The following is a 6,665-nucleotide window of genomic DNA, read 5'->3' on the forward strand; positions in this document are numbered from 1 at the left end:
GTAATTTGATGGATCAATAATAGTTTTCATTATTCTTCTTCTTTCTTTTCTCTTGATTTTACTAGAAAGCTTTCAATCTTCATCCAATTGGGTAGTTGTCTTGGAAAAGAAGCTATTCATACTTGGATCTCTTCGGAACCTTGGAAGAGGAATGAAGAGATCATGCTAGAAATGCTTTCTCATGTTGGACCAAATTGGGGTTTGGATGGATATAGTGACATATAATCCTACCAACACTTTGATTTGGGAATACATGTGGTATAATCAGTGACCACACTTCATCTCTTCTCATGAGCAATTAGACCAAGGAATTGGCTATTGATCAAGGTTTGAGAGATTGAATTACCAAGGAATTGGGATCCAATCACTTAAGATTGCCAAGGAGATTAATGAATGCATTGATTGAGGAAGACATGAAAATGAACTTGATCCGGAGAATACAACATCTCCTGAGCCCAATGAACTCCCCACTTCTGATCTTACCCATTCTCTTTACTTTCTGCCATTCACTTTTATGTTCATTTCCCCAAATTCCCATTTAAGATTCTGCAATTTACTTTTCGCCATTTACATTTTGCTCTTTAATTCCAGCATTTACATTTCCTGTTATTTACTTTTCGGCCATTTAATTTCTTGCAATTCTCAAATCAAATTTTACTTAAATCAAATTTCCATTAAAGTTGCTTGACCAATCAATCCCTGTGGGATTCGACCTCACTCTATTGTGAGTTTTTACTTGACGACAATTCGGTATACTTGCCGAGGGAAAATTGTTGAGAGACAAGTTTTCGTGCATCAAGTTTATGGCGCCGTTGCCGGGGATTGATTTTGTATCAACAATGATTAAATTAGTTGATTACCTAGATTGAGCATTTTCTTTTGTTTGATTTAATTTCATTTGAGTGATTTACTTTCAATTGTAGTTATTTTCTTTCCTTTACCCATTACCCATTTGTAGTGTTTTCTTATTTGTTACAATTCAGTTCACTAACCCACTAACTGTTTGATATATTGTATCACTCACACTAACAGCATTTCTGACAAGAATACTTCCTGCATCTATCTCCCTTTTGCTTTGGCCTTGTTGGTTGTATGACAGGTAGAAGAAGCGGGGCTTCAACTTCTTTTGATTCTGAACCTGAGAGGACCTTCCTTAGATTAAGGAGGGAAGCAAAAGGAGAGAGAGTCGTTAGTGCTAAGGATGAGGAGGAGTATTTTGAACCAAACATGGATGAGAATATGGAGAACCATCATGAAGAAGAAGCTCACAACCATGGCAGAGAAGGTCTAGTGCATCATGCTAGACAAGAGAGAAGAGTTCTGGGATCTTACATAAATTCAAACCCAAGAAACTGTGGAAGTAGCATCCAAAAGCCAACCATACATGCCAATAACTTTAAACTAAAGCCACAGCTCATCACCCTGGTTCAGAACAACTGTTCATTCGGAGGAAGTGTCCAAGAAGACCCCAATCAACATCTAACCACATTCCTGAGGATATGTGATACTGTGAAGTCTAATGGTGTTCATCCCGACACCTATAGACTGCTTTTATTTCCCTTCTCACTTAAGGACAAAGCATCCAAATGGCTGGAATCCTTCCCGAAGGAGAGTTTAACAACCTGGGAATATGTGGTGAACAAATTCTTGGCGAGATTCTATCCTCTTCAACGGATCAATAGGTTGAGAGCCGAGGTACAGACCTTCAGGCAACAAGATGGTGAAACTCTATATGAAGCATGGGAGAGGTTTAAGGACTTGACAAGAAGGTGCCCACCAGATATGTTCAACGAATGGGTGCAGTTACACATTTTCTATGAGGGTATTTCCTATAAATCAAAGAAGGCAGTAGACCACTCATCAGGGGGATCTCTGAACAAGAAAAAGACCATTGAAGAAGCCATAGATGTCATTGAGAGTGTTGCTGAGAATGACTACTTCCATGCTTCTGAAAGAGGCAACACTAGAGGAGTGATGGAGCTGAACAACGTGGATGCACTGCTGGCCCAAAACAAGCTAATTACCAAGCAGTTGGCTGACCTTACTGATGCGGGCAGAAATTGGCAAATTAAAAATTGTTAATTTATATACGTTGCAAGTATACTTCTTAACTCGCCAGAAACCTGCCTATCAATTTAGAAAGGTATCACAGAAAATTGAAATTAAAATACTGGGAGTATGAATCCCAGGTCGTCTCCCAACGAGTTGTAGAAAGGTGTGCTATTTTATTAATCAGAGGTTTTCAAAAAGGTTTGAGTTGAGTAAACAGGGAATTAAATTGGAGAATTTGAATAATATAAATAAAAGCCTTGACTGGGAGTTGATCACTTGGAATCCCTATTATTGTTGGAATACTCTCTAGATTAATTGACAATTAAAGGTTGTCTTGTTTAGTTATCCCTTACTAGGTAAGGGAACGTCAAACAAGTTGGAATGCTACGTCTGTTCACAAGTTGCAATGCACTTAATTAAAAGAGATTGGTGTTAGTGACTAGAAGGCAATCCAACCATAAACCCAATTACAATTTTTCTTTCAAGCTTTCCAACTCAAAGGTTCCTTTCAATCAACTCCCCATCAAGTTAGGGAACTACTCGCTCATTGTGAATGTAAAATTCATAGCATATGAAAAGGAATTGAAGAAAGACATTGTAAATAAAAATCAAAATAATCAATTAAAAATAAAAGTGATCCTTGTATTAAATAATCCTAAAAATATTCCAATGGTAAAATTAAACAAAACAAAGGATATGGAAGAGTAAAGCCAAGTAAAGAAAACGAACTAGAATGATGAAGTCTTGATGAGGTAATAACTCTTCTCAATATCCCAATGCAAAAGCAAGAGAAAATTAAAATCCTAAGAACTATGAATGTGTAGCCAGAAAACCTAGAGGAGAAGAAAACTAGATCTAAAACTAAAAACTGTGTAGAATAAATGTTGTGTTTGGTTTCTGCATGTTCTCTGGCTCTAGTCTGCAGTTTTGGGCCAAAAACTGGGTTAAAATAGGGTCCAAAATCGCCCCCAGCGAATTCTACAGATTATGCAGATCGCGCATGTCACGCGATCGCGTCGCTCATGCGGACACGTCATTCGGCATTCTGCTTTGTCACGCGGTCGCGTCACCCATGTGGCCGCGTCACTCGTGCTATTCCATGCCACGCGGTCGCGTCATCCATGCGGCCGCGTCACTGCGATTTGATCTTCTCCGCGCGGTCACGTCGTCCATGCGGTCGCGTCGCTTCTCGCTGGTCATCTCCTCAATTTCTTGTGTTCCTTCCATTTTTGCAAGCTTCCTTTCCAATCTCAAACTCATTCATGCCCTATAAAGCCTGAAACACTTAACACACAGATCACGGCATCGAATGGAATAAAGGAGAATTAAAATGCATAATTAAAAGTCTCTAGGAAGCAGTTTTCAATCATGTGATAATTTCAGGAAGGAAATATAAATGCATGCTAAATTAATGAATAAGTGGGTAAGGATCATGATAAAACCACACAATTAAACACAATATAAACCATAAAATAGTGGTTTATCAACCTCCCCACACTTAAACATTAGCATGTCCTCATGCTTAATTGAAGGAGATAAAATAAATAAGTATGAACATGTAGAAACTCATGTAATGCAATGCAATCCTATATATATGAATGCAACTATATGATTCTTGCCCACTTGATCAAAACTATATAAGCTCTTCAAAACAATTGCAAATCAAATTCCACTAATTCTATCATTATACAGTAAGACAGATAAAAATGCAAGAAGATAGCTCATGAAAGCAGGGAACATGGAAATTCAAGCATTGAACCCTCACTGATGATGTATGTACACTCTAGTCTCTCTAGTGTATAGGGTCATCACTCTATCCTTCTCTAATCATGCTCTCTAACTTTTGTTTTTCTCCTAACCAATCAACAACAGTTAATATACCAATGCAAACATCATGAGGTCTTTCCAGGGTTGTAATGGGGCCAAGGTAGAGGTAGGGATACATATATGGTTAAGTGAGCTTATAAATTGAATCTTTAATTAACCCAAGCTTTAACCCAACCTATATATATTTAGTGTAACCTTAGAATTCATACCTAGCTACCCAGAATTCCCTTTTATATTCCGTACTCATGTATCAACTTTTTATTTTAATTTTATCATATGTGCATTGATCTTTGAATTCTTAATTCAGCATTGGAGTAATTTTGTCCCCTTATTTATTTATTGATTTTTGATTTTTTTGATTTTTTTATATATACATAAAAAATAAACATAACTTATCAATGCACATAGATTTTTAATTCTTATAGTTTCACATGAGTAGGTATCCAAATTCCCATAATATTATCATGACCCATTCCCTTATTATCCTTTGTTTCCACAATTTCCCATACTTAACTAGCACGCACAATTCTATCTTAAGCTAACCAAAGATTCAATTTGGGATATACAATTATTTTTCCACTTAAGGCTAGTAATATGGTGAAATATAGAACAAATGGGATTTAAAGGCTCAAAGTGGTTAACAAAGGTAATTGAAAAGGGTTGGCTTAATTTGGATAAGTGAGTTTAAACAAATAATGGCCTCAATCATATGCGAGCATACAAATATAATAAATATTGGACATATAGGATGAAACAAAATATAGATTACAATCATAGAGAAGTAAACACATAAGAATAAAATAATTATGGTTAAATAATGTAACCATGCATAAAGGCTCAAATCCTCACAGGTTGTGTGTTCTTTGGCTCAAAAATCATGTTCCAAATACAACTTCAAGCAGATTTATCATAAAAAATTTTAAAAAATTAGTGAAATTTTGTTCCAAAGATAGAGTCTTAGAAGAAACTTATTGTCTTTTCAATCAAGTAGAGCATGCACGCAACTAACCTATTACTATGGAATTTATCCTATTCTATAAAAGAAAGAAAATCTAACTAAAATATCCTAATTTATTGGTGCTAGGGAAGAGAAATTACCTCCAGAAGTCAGGTATTGACCGACCTCCCCACACTTAAGGCTTTGCACCGTCCTCGGTGCCATCTGTCAAGAACAGGGGTGGGCTGGTAGCAATATCTCCACAGTCCCGACCATCATGGCTCCCTGTGCTGGTAAAGGAAGTGGAGTCCGGGGTGTCTGAGTCCTTGAAGTGTCCTTTGAGTAGCTCCTTCAGGTGTTTAAATCGGCGCTCGTTACGGCGCTCCCTTAACTTCACCTTCTGTTCTTGCCGATCCAACCTTTCGATTATCTGATGGAGCAGTTGGGCTGTTGTAGGTGCTAGTGGTGCTGAAGAAGGAATATCTTCCACTGGTGTAGTATGCTGGCTAATAGTGGCTGCTGGAAGTCTAAGGTACTTCCCATTGGGGACATACTGATCATCCCGTGGAAGCATGGCTTTGGTGTCTCCAGCTCTGTACGAAACTCCGGCGTCTGAGACAAGATCTGAGACCAAGGCAGGAAAAGGTAGGTTGCCCGCAATTTGTACGTGTCCCATGGCATTCCGGATAAGTCTTGGTAGATTCAGCGGCTGGTCTGTAAGGAGGCACCATAGTAGAATGGCCATGTCCGCAGTGAAGGAGGACTCGTGAGTGCTCGGAAAGACGTAATGGGACATGATCTGTGCCCATACGCGAGCCTCTAAAGTAAGTGCTGAAGCCGATATTCCCTTAGGGCGGGTACGATGGTATCCATAGATCCAACGGCTACCAGGTAATGCGATAACTCTGAGAACATCTTCCCAGTCAAATTGGTACATTTGGCGCTTGAGTGCGACTTCTTGAAAGGCGTCCAATCCTTCTGGAATAGGGGGAAGACCTAAAGTGTTTTGAATGGCCTCTTCTATAATGGGGACTTGCTTCTGACGAACAAAGACAGACTGCAGGGTAGGCAGGTAGAAGTTAGAGTAGAACTCGACTACCCAAGAAAGATTGACCTGCCTTGGTTGTCTCCGTAGGAAACCCCATTGTAGCAAAATATCACGTTTGTATTGACAATTAATTTTAATTAATACAATAGTAAAGGGAGTTTATGAAAAGCAGCATTGAATAGTAGAATAACATAGAAAAGTGCATAATGCCATATGGAATTTTTCACAAACACAAAGCATGCATGGTAGATAAGGTATAGAAAGTATTAAGGTGAACATGCAACCAATCCTTTAAAGAAAATAATATATAATTGCCAAACAAGTGCAATAATCCACAAGCATATAATGAGGAATAATGACTCAAAGAAAATTCTAACGCCATGTAAAAAGGAAAGAAGAAGAAAGAAAATATGGAAAATGAAAAGAAAGAGGAAAGAAAAGAAAATAACATATAAAATAAGAAGAATGATAGAAAAGGAAAGAGTGAAGAAGAAAATAAAACCTTGTTAATGGAGGTGAGAGAGAGAGAGAGTGAAATGTGAGATAGAAAGAAGAAGGGAGAAGGAAGAAATAAGGAGGGAAAAGAAAAATTAGGATTGGAGAGGAAAAAGATAAGATATTTTGGCAATTTTGGTTGAGCTGTGCAGCGCAAGCGACGTGGCCGCATGGGGCACGCGTTCGCGTGATTGCACTTCAAGTAAGGTGACGCGGTCGCGTCGGTCATGCGGTCGCGTGACCCATGTTGTGCTTTTGGCACTAGTGCAGCCTCGCGCCTGCACAACTCTCTGTTCGAATTGATAT

General features: G+C 38.4%; 1 non-coding gene across 1 annotated transcript; it reads right to left on the reverse strand.

Moving 5' to 3' along the window:
* Positions 1 to 1,680: 1,680 nt before the first annotated feature.
* Positions 1,681 to 1,787, reverse strand: LOC148553594 (small nucleolar RNA R71). Its single transcript, XR_015893128.1, has one exon. It is a non-coding gene; the product is annotated as a small nucleolar RNA R71 (small nucleolar RNA).
* Positions 1,788 to 6,665: the final 4,878 nt, after the last annotated feature.

This window comes from Arachis ipaensis, chromosome B7, assembly GCF_059453495.1.
Source record: "Arachis ipaensis isolate K30076 ecotype BB chromosome B7, ASM5945349v1, whole genome shotgun sequence".
In the NCBI taxonomy this organism is placed as follows: Eukaryota; Viridiplantae; Streptophyta; class Magnoliopsida; order Fabales; family Fabaceae; genus Arachis; species Arachis ipaensis.